This window comes from Capra hircus, chromosome 26 (genome assembly GCF_001704415.2).
Source record: "Capra hircus breed San Clemente chromosome 26, ASM170441v1, whole genome shotgun sequence".
NCBI lineage: Eukaryota > Metazoa > Chordata > Mammalia > Artiodactyla > Bovidae > Capra > Capra hircus.
The window spans coordinates 42,478,877-42,498,106 of record NC_030833.1 but is presented as its reverse complement, the minus strand read 5'-3'; the positions used below and the strand labels follow the sequence as shown (position 1 = coordinate 42,498,106).

Here is a 19,230-nt window from a genome sequence, read left to right as displayed (position 1 = left end):
AATATGTATACACAGAAAAGCAATAGGCAAGATATACCATGTAAATTGACCAAATAATGTTTTTGTGCCTTCCTTCTTTGCTTATCATAACAATTAGCACAGTTTCCAGCTCATGGTAGGCATGCAGACATAGCTGAATGAACCATTTTCGCCATTAAAGACAACACATCCCATTTCTTACAGTGTCCACTCTTTTCATTCGTGCCCTGGCTATTCATAGGAAATACGTCAAACATTTGTTAGGAAGAGGTGCCTGGGGACTCCCCTGGTGGTCCAGGGGTTAAGAGTCCACGTTCCCACTGAAGAGGGCACGAGTTCTATTCGTCATTGGGGAACTAAGATCCCACGTGCGTACACTGTGGCTAGAAAAAAAAGGAGGTTCCGGTTTGGAACACCGCCGTGAAAACAACACTTTGGGGAGGGGGAGGTTTTGTCCCATCTGTCACTTGGCAGGAATGATATTCATGCTCCTTTCCATCCCTTTACCAACAGGAGTGTGACTCAAGAGTTAGGTTCCTGGGAATTTAGTGTCCTTGTTATCTTTAATCTATACCCTGATGTTCTGCAAAAATCGACTTTCTAAAGTTCATTCCAGCTACAGAATTAAATGAGTCTACTACGCTTTAAGTATTCTCAGGAGCCAGAAAATAGAATCATACGGGTATCATTTATCTTGTTTTTCCACATTTGCGACAGGAACCAAATCAATGTAGAATTTTTAAAGAAAGGAAGAGGCTTTTAGATGTTTATTTTCTTATCTAAAATCGCCTTGTGGGTAATGTGTTCCACTTGGTTTTACTAGAGGTGCCAGTAACAAAGTTTTAATTAAAGGTTTATTTTTCAGGAATACTTTCCTTTTAATTCATTTCCCAGAGGGGTCTCATTTGATGAAAACAGGACAAACTGTTTGCTCTTGCTGAACTCAGAAGAGTTGAACATTTTAATCCCCTGGGTCAAAACCCATTGTTGGCCCACTTCCTGTTACCTGTACCACAGGAGGACTTTACTGAGCTTTGAACCGTGAAGGTGGGGACTGCAGGGCAGGAGGAAGGGAGCCTGTGGTTCCATGATGAGCCTCAGAGGGGCCTGAGCCCCAGTGAACCTCCCAGAGGTCTGGTTTGGCTTGAGCTGACTCACTAAGGCTCTCGCTCATGTCAAAAAAGAAAAAGAAAAAATGTACTGCCCAGAGTTATCACTACTTGCACGTCTGCAGATTTTCCACATGTTACTGGCCACATTTTCACAAGATGAGCACTCTCCTAAAGGGTCTAAAGAGTTTTTTTTAACTCAGAGCCAATTCCCAAGTGGCACGGTGGTAAAGAAAATCCGCCTGCCAATGCAGGAGACTCTTACAAGAGATGTGGGCTTGATCTCAGGATGAAAAAGATGCCCTGGAGAAGGAAATGGCACCCCACTCCAAGATTCTTGCCTGGAAAATTCCATGGACAGCCCATAAGGTCACAAAGAGTTGGACATCACTGAGTGAGTTGAGTACACACGAACAATTTTTACTGAAAATACCTCTTTTCTACACTATCTTTCTATGTCCCTGGTCTCCCGTGTGGGGCCCTATAATGGAGTTTAAGAAATCAAACTTATCTCAGGGTGAGCCCCGCTGACCCCCCAGACTTAGAAAGTTGCTTCCGTGTTCCAGCCCCAACAGAACCACAGCAGCAAGAGTAGGTGGCCGTGGGCCTGCAAGCACCAGCCCCATCTGACTCTCCCTCTCGGACTTTCCAGCAGGAATCACCCCTGGCTCACAAGCCCCTCTGCTCTCCAGAACTCCTTCCTCCAGCGTGGGAGAGCAGAGAGGTGTCAGGTGCGGCAACCAGGGACCCTTCCTCTACAGACTGCGTTAGCAGCCTTTCTACCCTGTTCTTTTCAAGAGGAAATGGCTTGGAAGAACTATAAACCCACTGTCTTATTAATAAAACTTTGAGGGAAGGGGAGCTTCACATGTAACGTATACTCGTGTGTGTGGCTAAGCCGTTCACTCGTGCAGGATCCTCTGCGCCCCCATGGACTGTAGCCCACCAGGCTCCTCTGTCCGTGAGAAATCTCCAGGCAAGAATACTGGAGTGGGTAGCCATTCTCTTCTGCTGGGGATCTTCCCGACTCAGGGACTGTACTCACGTCTCCCGCACTGGCAGGGGGATTCTTTACAACTGAGCCACCTGGGAAGCCCCGTATAGACTCACTGAAGGGAAATCAGAAGAGACGGACAAGGCACGAACATTACTAAGTATTTCGTGCCAACCTCTGTCATTCGAGATTTCAACAAAAACGCAGTGCTAGACAATGAAGACCACTAAGCTAGACAGACACTTCTTATCATCAAGTGAACTTGGACCTCACTTTACAGTGTTCCAGAAGAGTGAGGACAGGCCACGGGTGGAGAAGATTCTTTATTTCCCTGAGTGCCTCATTCGCTGAAAGCTCTCAGCTCTTAACTTTAGCTAGAATGAGGATCCTCCCAACAAAAGGCTACCCTAGATTCACATACAAGGGTATCCATCTTCACCCAAATAGTTGTAAAAATCTTTATGTGAAAAAAAAAAATCTACAGCTAACTAAACTTAGTAAACTCAGGGTTAACCCAAACCCAAAGGATGTCTTTAAGGTAAGACCTCCGAGCCTCAACACACTAAGTATGAGATGTGAATCACGGCCTGGGGCTGGTGGACATGCTGACCTGTCTCCTCTCACAAACCGGTTTCTCCCACCTCCTTTTATACTTTTCCCCATGGAGCCTTTTCATAGGAATAGTGTCCCACTGAGTCTATTCTAAGAAACGCTGCTGCAAAGTATTTCCTCAAAAGAAGACCTAAATTCTTAATGGACTGATTCACTCATACAGCTCAGTGGCCTCCCTCTTGGGACTGGAAGCCTACCATGGACTAGGCCTTGGGCTGGAAACCGTATAGCCCTGGAGACCTGGGAGGGCTCTCACATGGGAGCAAGGGAGTCAAGCCTAGATTTAGTGGGTGTTTCCCAGCCACCCTAGGAGACATGAGTGTATGATGGATCAGGAGGGAATTTCCTGAGCAGAGTCCCAAACTGGGCAAATACTGTCACTATGAAGGTATTTGACTTAATTTATCTCTATTCCTCTCAAAAACATTGATATCCCTTCTTTCTTCCCAGTGTTTAACTGACCTTCACCCACATTTATTCCTTGTGATCAAAACCCTCATCTCCTTTCCTCTGTGCTAACTAATCCAGAATAAGACTGAGGGACTAATACGCCTCAGAACCACCAGGAATGTTTGGACTTAAAAATGATTAAATATTGAAATATTTGGATAACAGGTTGACAAAGCACCTTTCAATACATTTGGTCATGTTTTTACTTCCTGCATTAAGCTATTTAACCACAGAAATAATTACACATGTTCAAATTAAACCTTTTAAGAACTTAAGCCCCAAGAAAGAATTCCAGGTACTTGGAATTCAACCACTTAAATATACTCCAAGCGAACATTTTGATTAATGCCTTTCCAGGTTTCTTCCCTTTATATTTACTTATTTCTTTATTGAAAATGTTAATGTTATGTATTCTATGACAGCCTATTTTTTATACATTTTGTCCCATGTCAGTATTTTTCTTCAATACCATTGCCATGGTTACAGAATATTCCATTACACAGATGAATCATAACAGACTCACCCAAGCCACCTGTCTGGGTGGCTTCCAGCGTTCAGTTTCAAACAACGCTCACTACGCATACTCTGAACTAAGTCTCTGAACAAAGCTCTACTCATTTCCTTAGAAATTACTCCTAGAAGTAGGCTCACTGAGTCCAAGGAAGAACACTCTGTTTCTCCTGGGTCACAGAGCACCTTGGAAAGAACAACGGGCCCCCTGAGTCATTTCCGTCTGCATTTCTCTCAACGTCGTGTGGCTGCCTTTCCCAAGTCTGTTCCTGTTGCCTCTACTGTTAGTCTAATTATTATCCGGTTTTCACGATATTCAAATCCCAGGGTCTATGGGATATCCCTAGGTCAACAAGCTTTCCGGTGTAACTCTTAGTCTTTTAAAATAAGAGCTGATATCACCCTCTCTTTTGTGTTCCTAAATCTTTATCCATCTGTCATTTCTTTGATAGCTTTAGCTGAATGACTGATATGAGCACTCACCTAGGATGGTGTCCATGAGAAAATATTGAACCTCCTGTCCCCACCCCCGTCTCATGATGTAATATTCAGCTTGCTTAGCATCACCCTGTTTATTTTTGTGAGACCAAGGTGTCAGTGGGGCAGTAGACAGTGGTGCTTCTTTTCCATCAGCGTGCCTCCTGAGTGGAACAGTGGCAGCAGCCCAGGCTCATGGTCTGGGTCCTAACTCTAGTCGACAGTGTCCCGTCGGGAAGGGCCATGCTGTAAAGCAGAATCCAAGGGTGACAGCTCCGCTGTCAGGGCACAACCACCGGTCACAAAAATGGCTTCGACCATTTGTTTATTTTCCCGGCATGCAATTTAGCCCAGACTGCATCTATTAAGTAGCGCAGATTCATTAGGTGATAAACGCTAGGTCTGTTCTCAAGGAACCACTGGACAAGACGTGGGCAAACCCAAAGAGCTCCAGTGTTTCTCTTGCGGGTGCGTTAGCATTCCAGACAGGACAATCCTTCATTGTGTGCAACCGTCCAAGGCCTGGGGGACACTTAGCATCCACACCCTCCAGATGTTCAGTGCTAAGATACTCACCCCTTATCACCACGACAACCATAAATGTCCTTACAGGTTTCTAAACACTAGGGTAGAGAGGGCGGGGTGGGGTAGGGTGCAGAGGACACCATCACTCATTAAGAATCTCTGTTTCTTTTTGCAGAAATGGAATGAACACTTAGGAAATGACAGAAAACAATTATCAATCTGATATGGAATTATGCAAATTCTAAACACCATAAAGGGTCGAGGGATCAAAGAAGGTGAAAGGTGCAGAGCAGGCTGCAGGCATGGGAGAGAGAGAGCTGCAACCTCTCTCAGGAGTCCAGTCCAGGGTGAAAGTTTGCTGTGACGTGCTTTCTCACCAGCACCGAGGACTGCCCGCCTCCGGTAAGCTGATTACACCAGTTACTGCAAGTAAACCACATCCTACGTGCTTGGCAATGCCACCTTTAAAATGCTGTTATTGTTTCTGCCTTCCGACTCGGGGCCAAGTTTTCTCCTCGCATTCTGGGCTCTCAGGGAAGGCAGGAAATCAGGGAGCCCCGCTGAAGGGGAAGGCCACTTCCCCTAACCCTGCTGGGCTGTTCCAGAGACCTAGACAAGAAGCACAAACCCTTCACTGCAGAACTGGCCCGAATTTGCCTTGCCTGGTTTCTTTCTGCCCACATCAGCTGTGATCAAAGGACTGGGTTTGTGCCCAGAGGACAAGTGTGTCTAAGCCTCTGGGAACAATGCCCTTGTTGATCTTCTGTGCTCTGCTTGCATAAGGCCATTGACTGATTTCAACCTTGGCTACCATCAATATCTTCACCTTTTACCAGACGGTGCTGGCAGTGATATGTTGTCTGATGTCACCGTTACACTCAGGTGAGAATGAAAAGGTCAGTGAATGAGGCGTCTTTTATAGATCCTGTTCAATGTTTATTAATGATGTACTGGATGCTAGGTATTATAAGGCTGTGGTGCTCAGACTTATTTAAAACGCAGATTTCCAGGCCTCAGAAACTCTGCTTCAGTTAAGTTGAAGGGTGCAGGAACCTGTAATTTAATCTATCCCTGGTGTTCCTGATATAGATGATCCATGAGGATCCTTTATGAAACATGGCCACAGAATGACAGTAAACCAAAGAAAAAAACAGCTTTTCCTTGATACTTCGCATTCTATCACCTTGAAATGTACTCTTTACTAGCAAAATAAAAACTGAATGATACTGGGTTTTCTCTTGAGAGTACCATGGAAACATATATGCTAGCATACACAAAATTTAGTGGGAATTTGCTGTATGATTCAGGGAACTCAAACCAGGGCTCTGTAACAACCTAGAGGGGTGGGATGGGGTGGCAGGTGGGAGAAGGGTTCAAGAGGGAGGGGACACATGTATACTGATGGCTGATTCGTGTTGATGTATGGCACAAACCAACACAATATTGTAAAGCAATTATCCTTCCATTAAAAAGAAATAATTTTTTTTAAAAAAACTGAGAGATCGACTTCATTCTGAGATTAGAGTCCCTGTTGTAATGTACTTGTATACAGACATGGCAATCTTGCTATTAAAACTTGTATTTATGTGTATTAAAAATTTTATATTTTATTCTCCACATAAGTGCTTGATCACAAGATGAGTATTTGCTATACAAAGCACACTGATTGTGATTTTATTACCTTATAATTGGATAGTTTTACTAATTTTTCAGTATTTCTTACTCTATCTTCATGAAAGATTATCTTAGGTAACCATCTGATTACCTGCATCAGACTACACGCAAACTAAGGCATAAAGAGTTCACGCCGATGTCTAAAGATCAGAACAAGAACCTACACTTCTGGAATGCAGTATCTTTTCCTGCTAGACTGGAAACGGCAAAGAGGATTCGCGCCACCTGCCAATTCAGATGGCCTAGCAGACCAGAAACAGCTGCCTACACAGTAACTAAGAGAGCCAGCCAGAGAACGGAGCCATAGCGGATGAGCAATGCCCGCCGCGAGCACAGGTGAGAAAAGGGGAGACCCCTGTGCACACCTCTTCATTGGCAAAGACCCTGATGCTGGAAAAGGTTGAAGGCAGGAGGAAAGGGGGATGACAGCGGATGCAATGGTGGGATGGCGTCACCGACTCAATGGACGTGAGTGTGAGCGAACTCCAGGAGATGGCGAAGGACAGGGAAGCCTGGCGTGCTGTGGCCCATGAGGTCGCAAAGAGTCACACATGACTGAGCAACTGAACAACAACATCTGTGCACACAGACCAGACAGGCCACCCCTCGGAAGGGTTAGAAGCAGTTAAACTGTTTGTAACTATCACTTCCTTCCTTCACGGAACAAATACCACTAAGTGCATGCCAGACTCTACGCTGGGCACCAGGGATATACCAAGAGTGCTGAGTCTACCAGTGGGATGGACTGAGTCTACCTGTGTGATGCAGGATGACGGTACCTAACCCAGGGCTTTACCTGACGAGATGGTAGGTTAAGGGGTTCCCAGGTGGCTCAGTGGTAAAGAATCCACCTGCCAAGGCAGCAGATGCAGGAGACACGGGGTCAGTCCCTGGGCTGGGAAGATCCCCTAGGGGAGGAAATGACAGCCCTCGCCAGTATTCTTGCTTGGAAAATCCAATGGACAGAGGAGCCTGGTGGGCTACAGTCCATGGCGTCGCCAAAGAGTCGGATGTGATTTAGCAACTAAACAACAACGATGGCATTTTAAGGGAAGAGGTGAAGAAAAATAGAAGTCAACCAAATCTCAAAAGGCTCGGAGGAAAGTGGAAGTGAATGCTATTTCTGAGGAACTGAAACCAAGCCAGTCAGGGCTGGATTACCGATGGTGGGGCAGCGGGTGGTGTGTAGGCTGGGGTGGTGTGTAGGCCTGGGCTATTGCCAGGTCACACAGGACTCTGAGATCATGGTTTCAGCGGGAGATCATGGGGCATTACAGAAAAGCTGGGTAATACCTGTCTGTTCCCTGGTTTTGCTTTGGGTTGGGTTTTTGGGGGGAAGCAGGAAGAGCAAATTTGCATTTCAAGAAGATGGGAAAGAGTCCCAGTAAACACAGAGAGGTGTGTTGACTGAGGTGACCCAAGTGACCAGAACAGGTGAGTGGCAAACAGCTGGAGAGAAGTAGGTGGATTTCAGATACTTTTTGAAGATGGACTCAATAGTGACTTGGTTTGGGAAAGAATCTAGAGCAGTGGTCTCCAACCTTTTTGGCACCAGGGACCAGTTCCATGGAAGACAATTTTTCCACAGACTGGGGGTTGGTTTGGGGACGATTCAAGCACATCATGTTTATGGTGCACTTTATTTCTATTACTGTTACATCAGCTCCACCTCAGCTCATCAGACATTAGATCCTGAAGGCTAAGGACCCCTGGTATAAAGGATGAGAGGAAAGGAGAAGACCAAGATGCAGCTGTGATTAAAGTGCTTTGAACACATTCAGCTGGAAAATCTGCAAGGCAGCTGGACCAACCACGGCTGGGATCTTCAGAGAGATTTGAGATCTGAAAATCTGGGGGTCTGTAGACACAGGAGAAGAAAAGACCAAAAATATCAATCGTGTGTCTTCCTTTCCAATCTAGTTAAATTGTATAAGTGTTATGCTACTCCACCTGTAAAGACTTAATGCAACAGAAATGTTACCATATAAGTGTCTGATTTTCTAAATTACAGCACTTAACTGCAATTTTTTTACATCTCATAACAACTTAATTCAAGCAACAAGAAAACTCCTGTTGCTGAAAATATTTCCTAAAGATTTTGTACTTTTCTGCCTTCTTAGGTATGGCACACCAACATAATTTTATCTTTCTCTGGAGATTAAATACCTTATAAATCCTAACGACATCCTCATAAGGGGCATTAACTGACACTTCAGAGCTCGGCCTATATGATCATCTCCAGCCCCTCCCAGAACATCTCCCCAGTCAGTGAATGAGGACCACCTAGCTCTACTTGCGGTCATCTGTCATACTCCAAGCGCATAGAGCTGTTTTAAGTTGCTGGACTTGGATTCAAGGCTAAGAGATGGGGCCAAGATCCTTGAAACTGTAATAGAGCAGTCCACTCTCCGGAGATTTGGGGGGATAAAAAGGCTTGTTGCAAATTCAATCAAGAGAACTAGAGTAGCATCTCCGAAAGTCATGACTAGAACCAACTGTAGGACTCATCCACCTTTAAAATGAAAAAAAAAGAAAAAGACTGACATTTTCTTTTCTGATAAAATACAAATCTCCTAGGAAGAAGGCACTAAAACTGACAGTTATTTCGCTTCAAAGAGAATTTCTGATTTTTTTTCCCCTGCAAACAGGTTTTACTAGGAAAAGCTCAAGATGCTGGTGCATAGACATGGAAAAGGCTGCATGTCTCACACCTTTGCCTAAAATCACTCTGGTGGAAACTGTTACTTTTTCTTAAAATCCTCCCACAGCCACCACCACTAACACTGGATTCTCAAGGCACTGCTTCGAAGTTCCAGCAGCCAAATTAGACCTTGTGGGAAAGAAAGTTGAAGACAACCACACCCTATAACTTCTGCTTTTCATTCTTCAAAGACTTGCACTTCATCCAAAAGAGGTGTGTAAACAAAATTTTCCAGGTTCCGTGTGTCTAAAATGACCAGAAGTGCGTTTCAGCTTCCCCTCCAAATTATTTTTAGAAATTCAAAAAGATCTGACGCACATATTTACAAACCACTGTTCTGAAGTGCTGCCACTCATTGAATTCTTAGACATCTGTTTAAGAATAGCTTGTGAGACACCTGAGAACTGAGAGAGGGAGCAGAGAAACCAGAATTTCTACGCCTTCATCCATCTAGGCTAAAGCAGAAAATATGCATAAAAATATTTTTTGTCTGTAAATAATAAAGGTCAGAAGAGGGAGAATTTATGAATAGCACGAGTCAAAGTAAAGTGCTTAAAAAAAAATTGTTTTAAGGACCATAAAGAAAAGTTTGTGAGAAAACAGAAAAGCTAAATGTATTTAATACATAAAATGTATAAGACCATACATATGCATATTATATATAATGTATATTTATATAACATATAAAAATATAAAAAGCTAGCTGTCTATAAATTATATACATATATATCACAATAATATATATTGTTCAGAAAGTCCCAATTTTATTTGTTAATTTGTTTTTATTTTTCAGCAAACATTCATGCATATTTTTGGAAGGGGGGTTAGTTATTGCAATGTAATGCCAACTGTGAAAGAGAATAAACTTTTTTCTAATCTCCTAGTTTTTACTGTTTTTAACATGATCTGCCACCATCCAGACAGCACAGAGGAGTTATGTTAGTACTGAAACCTTCCTGGGGACCAAGTGTTGACTTTCTGCAGAGCATTCAATGTTTCAAGGCAAATAGATATTTTCCATTACAACATGCTGCTGGAAAAACTGACTCTTAGCGGGGCTGGCAACCTGACTTAGGAGTGACTCTAAAGCTGAGGCTGATTTTCATATCACTTGGAATCTCGGTGGGCAGAAGGAGGGTGCGGAGGGGAGGAGACTGAGGGCCTGAGACAGTAGCTCCAGCACCTCCCTGCAGCAGGCCCGACACTAAGCTATTTTAAAAAGCCGAGGCAAGTGGATACACATGTTACATATCCAGTCACAAAAAAATATTAACCATGAGAACAAAAGGGTTTGGGGTAAAAATCCAAGTAAAAAGGAGTTTTTGTAGGGATATAACCTGCAGGTGAGTAAATCCCTGAAACAAAGTTGAAACAGGGATGTAATGTTCTACTTCAGAGGAGAAAGGGAGGGCAAAATAACCAAGCGTGAAGTAGTTGCTCCAGCAAGAAGCAGATATAAAACACTGGCTCCCAAAGTGAAAAAGTGAAAGTAGAAGTCACTCAGTTGTGTCCGACTCTTTGCAATTCTATAGATTGTAGCCCCCCAGGCTCTTCTGCCCATGGAATTCTCCAGGCAGGACTACTGGAGTGGGTTTCCAGGGGATCTTCCCAACCCAGAGATCAAACCTGGGTCTCCTGCATTGCAGGCAGATTCTTTACCATCTGAGCCACCAGGGAAGCCCTTGGCTCCCAAAGGCCAAAGCAAAATAATCTGCATGTTGCCACCAAAAACTTAGTGTGGTCCAATGACCATGCTTGTGAGTACTCTTTACAGGTAAGTTTTTAAAGCAAACCATTGTTTCACTTGACTTGATTCCAAATATCTTTTAACTTACAAAAAATAAACAAATTCAAACCTACATTCACTCAAGTAAGAGGGAACTAGCCAGTAAAGGAGCCATCACAGGCAATCCCAGGGCACACATCCCCAAAACGTCCTGCACCAGCAGAACCATCACAATCAGGACTCACTTGCTACCAGAGACCATTCTGAGGAAGAAAACGACCCACCTGGATGGACAAGTGCTGATGCCTCGATTTCCTAAATGTCTGCTGTGCTTACCTGCTATACTCACATGTGCTGACGTAACTTGTAGGAACGTGATAATATAACAACAATATCATACAACGGTTACTGAATGCTGGACGTGTCTGAAGAGTTACTAATTAACCCATTAATCCTCGCAGTAACTCTGAAAGGGTTACTTTTATTGTCCCATTTCATGGGTCAGGAAACTGAAGCACAGAAAGGAGAGGTGAGGTGTGCAGGTCACACAGGGAGGGGATGAACCACAGCGTCTACTCTTGCAAATACCGTCTCTAACACAGGAACTCAGAGTTCTATACCCCATACTTCTACCCCTAAACCTGAACACTCTGTGAACCATGTCACAAGCCTGCGGCAGCAAAGGCAAGTCGGTTGAAGGGTCTTCTTCACTTCATTTGTGTTCCATCTCTAAGCTAGATTCTCAGTTGCAACTAAGAGTTTGTTATCCTCATTTCAGTTCTTTCCTTAACAGAAAATTAAATCAAAAGCTTTTACTGAAAAGCTAAGACAGACCCAGTGTATCAGGTCCAACTGACCTCAACTCCATGAAGTAAACCTGAGATAGATCCTTCGGGCAACAATAAACTAAAATGCAACCTTGCGATTACAGAGGGTGAAGGGTTTTGACAATGTAAAGGAGAGGGAAAATGAGAAAGCGTAAGCCGGGGCTGGCATGACGCCCAGGGTGCCTGCAGCACACAGCCCCGTGTTCTGTAAGCTCTGTCCAAACCTGCCGGAAACCCTGAGGATGGGAACCCGAGGCAACCACCCCTCTTCATGTGCCCAAAAGGAACTGAGAAGTGTGTGCCATTTATTCCCATTTATGTGTTCAATCTATTGAAATCACCTTCACCTTCGATTTGCAGCTGGTAAATAATCTGGTTAAATTTTCATAGGTTTGGTCTGAAAGGAGGAAAAGGAGATGAAAGGAAAGCAGCTGAGGCATGGGTGGTCGCTCTACGAAGATGCGTACAATATTACCAAAGTCAAGCAAAGGGGAAGTGATGAGCTTTGAGGATGCCAAGGCAGCTGTTTCTCTGAAACACGTGTGGAAAGAACACTGGGAACCTGTCTCAACAGGCGAAGTTTTGTAATGTTACAGGCAATCACAGGGCCCCTCTGTGCCTGGCATATTTGAGATTCCTGGCCTTAGTGGAGCACAGAGGAAATGGCCATCCTCAACAGTGCTTTTAAAAATTCTTCTTCCCGTTCCTATAAGCAGTGAATTTGGAAAGAAGTGCTGGTGTGTCCCTCATTGGTGATTTGTTGTTTGGATGATATGAGAGGAGACCAAATGATTTCCTTTCTCAAGAATCTGTATCATACGATTTTCCTGCTAAATAAACAGCACTCTGTAGCAACAAACACAAGGCATAGCCATTGCAGCAAAATCCAGAGACAGAATTTTAAAAAACAAGACTGCGTAGAACATGAGGCACTTGCATTTCATCCCTTAGACCTACTAAGAACCACATGAGGTAGGAATTTTTATCCTCATTAAAAAAAAAATCTTGGAAGTTCTCTTTAACAAAATGTTGTTTCCACCCCATAGTGGGTGTCACTGCTCAGAAAAGAGCCTAACAGAGGCTCCTGGTTGATAGATATGGGCAGCTGGTCACGTGAATGAGGATGACCTGGTTTATTAAATTCATTCACTCTCACCTAAAGAGGACTGACGCAGAAACAAGGTGAAGGAGAGCTACTCACTGCTTCTATTGAACCAAATCACAAATCACAGCATTTGAGGCTGGCTGAATTAAATAATAAAATAGGACTCTACTTCAGAATCAGGAGTAATAGGGCGATTTTTAAAAGTTCAGCTCATACCACCAATTTAGTGATTATGCTTCCCTTTTAATAAAACAGGTAGATTCAAGAGTAGGAGCACTTATCGTCCTAGTTATATGCAAAATAAATGATAAGTTCAAAATGCCAGCAACCAGAGAACAGTCAGTGTTTCCAGGCTTATTCTCTCCACAAGACTGTGGCTCAGTCAGTCTCTCTCCACCATCAGTTATCTCAGAAAGCATCACAACTTTTAAAACAAAACCACCACCAAAAGAGGATCAAGCAGGAAGTTCCACGGGAAATCATTATGAAACTGACTGGAGTCAGCCTATGAGAAACAAATTTAAACTTCATATCCCATTAACTTGGATGGTGTGAGCTCCAACCTGGGCGGAGCTCAAGTTCATCTCTAACTCTTCTCCAAGAAAAGGAGAGATGCACACATAACTACAACAAGGCAGGTAGGTATTTAGGACAATCTGGTTTTCGTTTGTTTGTTTTTCAGTTAAGCATGGCCAGTGACTAGAAGAACCAGGAACCAACAAACCCAGTGCAAATAACAAATCACAGGCTGGTCTAGCTAGCTGAGGCACCTTCCTCATCACATCCATCTTCATCAGCTCCAACCTCTCTCCTGTCTGAACAAAGAAACCTGGCCACCAGTATCTTTCTTTTTTTTTTTGGCCATGCCACATGGCATGCAGGATTTTAGTTCCTGGACTAGGGATGGAACCTGCACCCCTGCAATGGAAGCATAGTCTTAACCACTAAACCACCAGGGAAGACCTAAGACAGCCTGATATTTTAGTTGTTTAAGCTTACTGTTTGTAAGCAGAATGCTTAATCACTAATTCCACTTTTTTTTCTTCATATTATGGGAAAAAAAAAAAAACCTAGTATATGCAAAAATCTGTGATGGGCTAATGGTCCCTTAAGGGTCCCACATTTCTGCACTATTTCTCCAGATACCTGTTTCTAACAGCTTCCCAGTGAAGCAACTACAAATTCTAACCCCTCTAATCTGCATAGGGCTGCCAAACTAATTATCCTAACGCTCCACTCTGCTCAGCCCTCCTCCTGAACACAGAGGCAAATTCTATTTGCTATTTGTTTGCAAGGCTGGACAACTAGCCCCCCCTTATTTCCTACTGCACTTCCTTCCCAACCTTCCAGTCCAGCCAGACTCCTATACTATCAACCCCTAAACAATGCTCTCCTTGACTTCCAAGCATGCTGACCACTCTGCCGCTCTGAAACACTCCTCGACCTGGGAGGCTGTATTATTTACCACTCCAGTTAGCCACCTGCTTCTCTTACCCCTCCTCCTCAGCATCCTTTGACAGCTTTTACTTCCGCTCAATCCCTGAATGGACAGCCACCTCCCAGGATCCTACCCCTTTCCCTTCTTCATTTAAGTAGTAGAAGTTTGCGAGTCAGAAACGGAGGCAGTGCTGTCTTGCCCAGAAATTTCAAAATTACCTTTGGCCAAAGAACAGAGGATGGAAAGGTGGGCGAAAAGTAACTTTACCGTGGGGAAACTTGACAAGCATTATCTCAGTCAAGGGATCAACGTCAGTATCAACAGTGGTAAGACATGTTGACACTATGTACTGTAGACACAATGAAAATGGATAACCCAGTCAAATCATGAAAAAGCATCAGACAAATCCCAAATGAGGGACATTCTATAAAATACCTGGAAAAAAATAGCACTCTTTGAAGCTATCAAGGTCATAAAAAATGAGTAATATCTGAAAGCCACCATAATCTAACACTCTGGGAATCTAAGGAGCTAGGACAACTAGATGTAACATGACACCCTGAATGGGATATTGAGACAGAACAGGGATACATCATGTAAAAAATTAAGGCAATTCGAATAGAATGTGGCTTTAGCATTAATACTGACTCATTAGCCAATGACAGATGTACCATACGAATATAAGATGCTAGCAGCAGGGGAAACTGAGCAGGGGGAACACACAGGAACTCTCTGTATTGTCTTTGCAACTTTTCTCTAAATCTGAAACTAATCTAAAATTAAAAGTCTGCTTTGAAAGATTATCTTTGGCTCCTCCGTCTCCCCTGCTGTCGTGCAAAATGTCTCTTTCTGTTCTCTCCTCTCCCATTCCCTTGCTCGTCAGCCTCTCTAGTCTTTATTCCCCAATCCATCCCCCACAGTGTTGTCAGGATAAGATTTCAAACACTCAAATCTGAGGATAACGCCTTCCTGATCAGAGCCCTTCAACAGCCACCCCCCTTACCCATATCAGGAGCAGCACACCTTTTCCGTATAGGCCCAGGCAGTAAGAGTTTTAAGGTGGGCAGGCCTACCCTACCCTGCAGCACTGAAGCAGCCACGGAAGACAGGTAAACAAACGGTCGTGGCTGTGGGACTGGATCTGGCCCACAGGGCATACATACACCTAGTGTGTCAAACCCTGGCCTAGTGAAGCAAGTCTAAACCCTTAAACTAACATTCAAGGCATAATCCACAGACCCCCTGACCCTTCTCTCCAGATGAGCCCTCCTTCCTTTGGCTAAGCTCTTTGCTCCTACATGGAGGCACCCCTGCTTCTCCTCCAGCTAGATGAATTAGGGTCCCTTTCCTGGGAAGGGTCTTCAGATCATTCCATACAAGAAAAATTCCTCCCTATCGTAACTCCATCCGGACCCTTGTAACTCACCTGGCACAATATCAGTGAAAATATTAAAAATCATCAGGGTATCATTCAGTGTTGTGTATTTATTCAGAGTAGTTCTTTCAAATCAATTCCAAGTATGTTTAAGTTATTAAGTAACACAAAGTCAGTAAAGACATTGCCCTATGCCTTCCAAAGACTAGCAGGTAATAAATACTAGTACCTACTTATTAGTACTATACTTCCTAAACTGTGTTAGAAATACATCATGGCATGTTAATAGGTGTACCTTTAAAAGGAAGTGCTTCTTAATCAATTATGTCTAAGGAATTCTGGGTTCAACTAAGTTAAGCAACTTTCTCTGCCCTAGGAATTTTCAAAGCCTTCATTGTACATTGTGAATCTCCTTAAAGAGGGATATATTACACAATAACTCTCAAATCTGTTAGACCATGAAATTTTTTTCACATTTTTAGCATCTGCGTCCTGCAGAACAGTTAGGAAATTGTTGAAATTAAGCATATTCCTACAAGGTGGACTGAAAGTTCTAATTCTTTCTGTTTGTCACCATGGCTGAATAATGCAGGCTCCCCCACCCAAAGACATCTATGTTTCAATCCCAAGAATCTTTCGATGTTACCTTAATGGAAAAAAAAAGACTTTGCATGTGTGATTAAGGTTCTTGAGATGGGAAAATTATCTGGATGGGCCCTAAACGCAAACAAAGGTATCCTTATAAAAAAGAGGCAGAGGGTGATCGGACAGTGGATGGAAGGAAAGGAAATATGACCAGGAGACAGAGACCAGAGGACAGAGGCCACAAGCCAGGGAGTGTCAGCAGCCACCAGCAGCTGGAAGAGCCAAGGGACTGCCTGTCTCCTGGGGCCTCCAGGGGGGAACACAGCCCTGCCAGCACCTTGAGGTCAGCCCAGTGAAATGCATTTTGGATTTTTAGCCTCCAGAACTGGAAGAAAATAAATGTGTGTTGTTTAAGTCGCCAAGTTTGTGGTAATTCATTACAGCAGCCATAGAAAAGTAATACAGCCACAGCACCTATCATGATGCTGTGCTCTTTGCTGAGGTTAAACATTCCTAAGTGAAGTCAAATTAGCCCTGTCCACAATAGGTCACAGTTAGCCTTAGCTAGTGAGGTTTCCAGGCTTTCCTGGTGGCTCAGTGGTAAAGAATCCACCTGTCAATGCAGGAGACATGGGTTCGACCTCTGGGTCTGGAAGATCACCTGGAGAAAGAAATGACAACCCACTGCAGTATTCTTGCCTGGAAAGTTCCATGGACAGAGGAACCTGGCAGGCTACAGTCCATGGGGTTGCAAAAGAGTCAGACATGACTTAGCAACCAAACAATGACAAAGTGAGGTTTCATCATCCATTTAAGGGAAACAGGTTGAGCCAGTGGTCAGGAATCTGGACCTGGGTTAAACCACCTCAGTTCAAATGCCAGCTCTAACATTTACCAGTTAATTATATGACCTAAGTCAAGGCATTTATCCTCTTTGTAACTCGCTGTCTCATCTGTAAAATGGGACTATCTTCATAGAGTTGCTCTGTGGATTAGATAAGATTATGTATAAAAAGCACTTAGTTTTCTGGCATATAATACTCACTCAATAAATGAAAATTACTATTATTACATTACAGTAGTACTGTGACTTAGAAGCAAAAAAAATCTACTTTCAACTCCAAGCTAAATGTCATATTCTTTTATTTTCAGTTTGGCAAACTAAATATCTTTCCCCAATTTCTAACTTAGGACATTTAAAATGACCTCAGCAAGGTAAGGCAAGTGGAAAAGTTCATGCTTGCCTCTCTGAATCATGGCTTTTAACATGAGACTTGATAAATTATGACAGCTAATAGCTCTAAGACAGGCGCTTAGTGTCATGCATTAAAATCATGTCGTTCATTAAAAAGCCTACAGCTATTTCTCTTGTAGGGGCTATCTATATTAGTTAGTTCAAAGAGCCAGCAAAGACGTATTTTCTTAATTATTAAGCTGCTGATGCTCAATTTGCTAGTCTTTATCTTAATGTGTGGTTATGCTTACATTAACAGCAACAGATGGAACGATTCTGATAGGCCCCAATACAGGGATGTCACAAGGCCCTTGAACACAGCAAAGAGATAAGGGTCGTGGCGTAATGTACAAAAGTCCTCCCAGCATGTCTTCCACCTCTTGGTCTCGCCCCATCTACCACTATTCTCTGCACACAACCTAGGCACCACTTGCTGTCACGTTCTACAGTGAGACCAGCCTACGTGAGTGAATTAGGAGTTTCCATACAACGTACCTGATCATAAATATTGGCTCACCATTGATCACAGGTGCTTGAGACACAGAACTTCAACTCCTGAAGCCTTTAAGAGACTTCTATGAAAATGCAGGAATCCTCAGCAAAATTAGTATTTTAAAACTAGTTCTGTACTTAAGTATTCTTTAGAGTAAAAGAGTCAAAGTGGGGCTGTAGGAAGAAACTAGGAATTTTCTGAAAAAAGATATAGAAAAAAAGATCATACCACCTTCACTCTCCTTCTGTGTCACAATCAAGAATTCTTAAAAAAATTATCGCTCAAGCAACTTAATCTATAAATTTCCTAGAATTCTGGTGAAGCAGGATGGGCCATGATGACTTGAATTTGCATGAGAAACCAACAGATATCATAAGAAAACTGATCAAGATCTCCTTAAGACACAGGAACTAAGAACATCCCACAAAGGTGGAAAAGGGCCTCCTCAACTTCTGGGGGCTGTCGCAGGTAGAGAGGGCACCCACTGATACAGCACAAGAAATGGACCACAGATGAACAGAGAACTGCCTGGTCACATGGGACAAGGATGCAAAAAAAGTGTCATCAACACAACCAACAAATTTCATACCCCACCCCACCCCTAAATGCCAGTCCACCATGGTCTGCCCCACGAGTGATAAAGGAGACAGCCGAGCTGGGGTCAGCTCTAGGGACTAGGCTTGGAAGAACTTAAAGGATCTTGAGTCACTCCTGGGATCTACAGAGAGAAAGAGGGACTTAGCGAGAAGCACAGAGAGTAGGAGTCTCAGGGCACAGTCGGTGGGAGTTCAGAATATCTACACTGATTTCTACACCCTCACAGTCCATCCCCTCACAACTGAGGAGCTACAGAGGCACCAGTCACACTAACGAGTTATGGCAGAACTGGGGCTGTGGGAAAAAACTGAAAATAAGTCACATCTCTGACCGCATTCAGGACAGAGAGATAGCAGCACCCACTTGGTGGTGACACACAGATGCACAGCATACAGTATACACGTCAGCAGACACACAGCCAAGCTGTCCTGGTCTGTCGATCGGGGACCACCGAAACAGTGAGGTCTGCTAGTTCAAGAAAGTTAGCTTCAACTACTGGAAAGGTTAAAAGTTGGGGATTTTTAAGAAGCACTTCCTTTATTTTAAAGTTTTAAAACAGAGGTTGCAAACCCAAACGCCAATGGACTCAGGCATGGAGAGCAAGTGGCTGCAGCTGGCAGGTATGAGGAACCAGACGGAAGCTCCAAGCGGGCAGCCACTGCTCAGCCCAAGGCCACTGCGGCCATGGGAGTTGGGGCGCGGGGGTTCCCAGAGATGGCTCCAGGCTGCCGCCAGCACAGGCCATTAGGCAGTCACAGAACCACTACCTGCTTGCTTTCCTTTAAGACTGTAAAAGTCATATGAGTGAATAAAATGTAG

The 19,230-nt window shown here is 43.7% G+C and overlaps 1 protein-coding gene and 1 long non-coding RNA gene across 6 annotated transcripts in view; one reads left to right on the top strand and one right to left on the bottom strand.

Annotated features, from left to right (window-relative positions):
• The window catches only part of SGMS1 (sphingomyelin synthase 1), a 330,841-nt gene that overhangs the window by 243,971 nt on the left and 67,640 nt on the right, over positions 1-19,230 (bottom strand). The gene's annotated exons all lie outside the window — the stretch shown is intronic.
• On the top strand, positions 5,098-9,618 carry LOC102184308. Of its 2 annotated transcripts, none has more exons than XR_001917311.1 (3): positions 5,098-5,538; positions 6,396-6,666; positions 7,994-9,618. It is a non-coding gene; the product is annotated as an uncharacterized LOC102184308 (long non-coding RNA). The 2 variants fall into 2 exon arrangements; XR_311109.3 differs by having other exon boundaries at positions 5,098-5,552.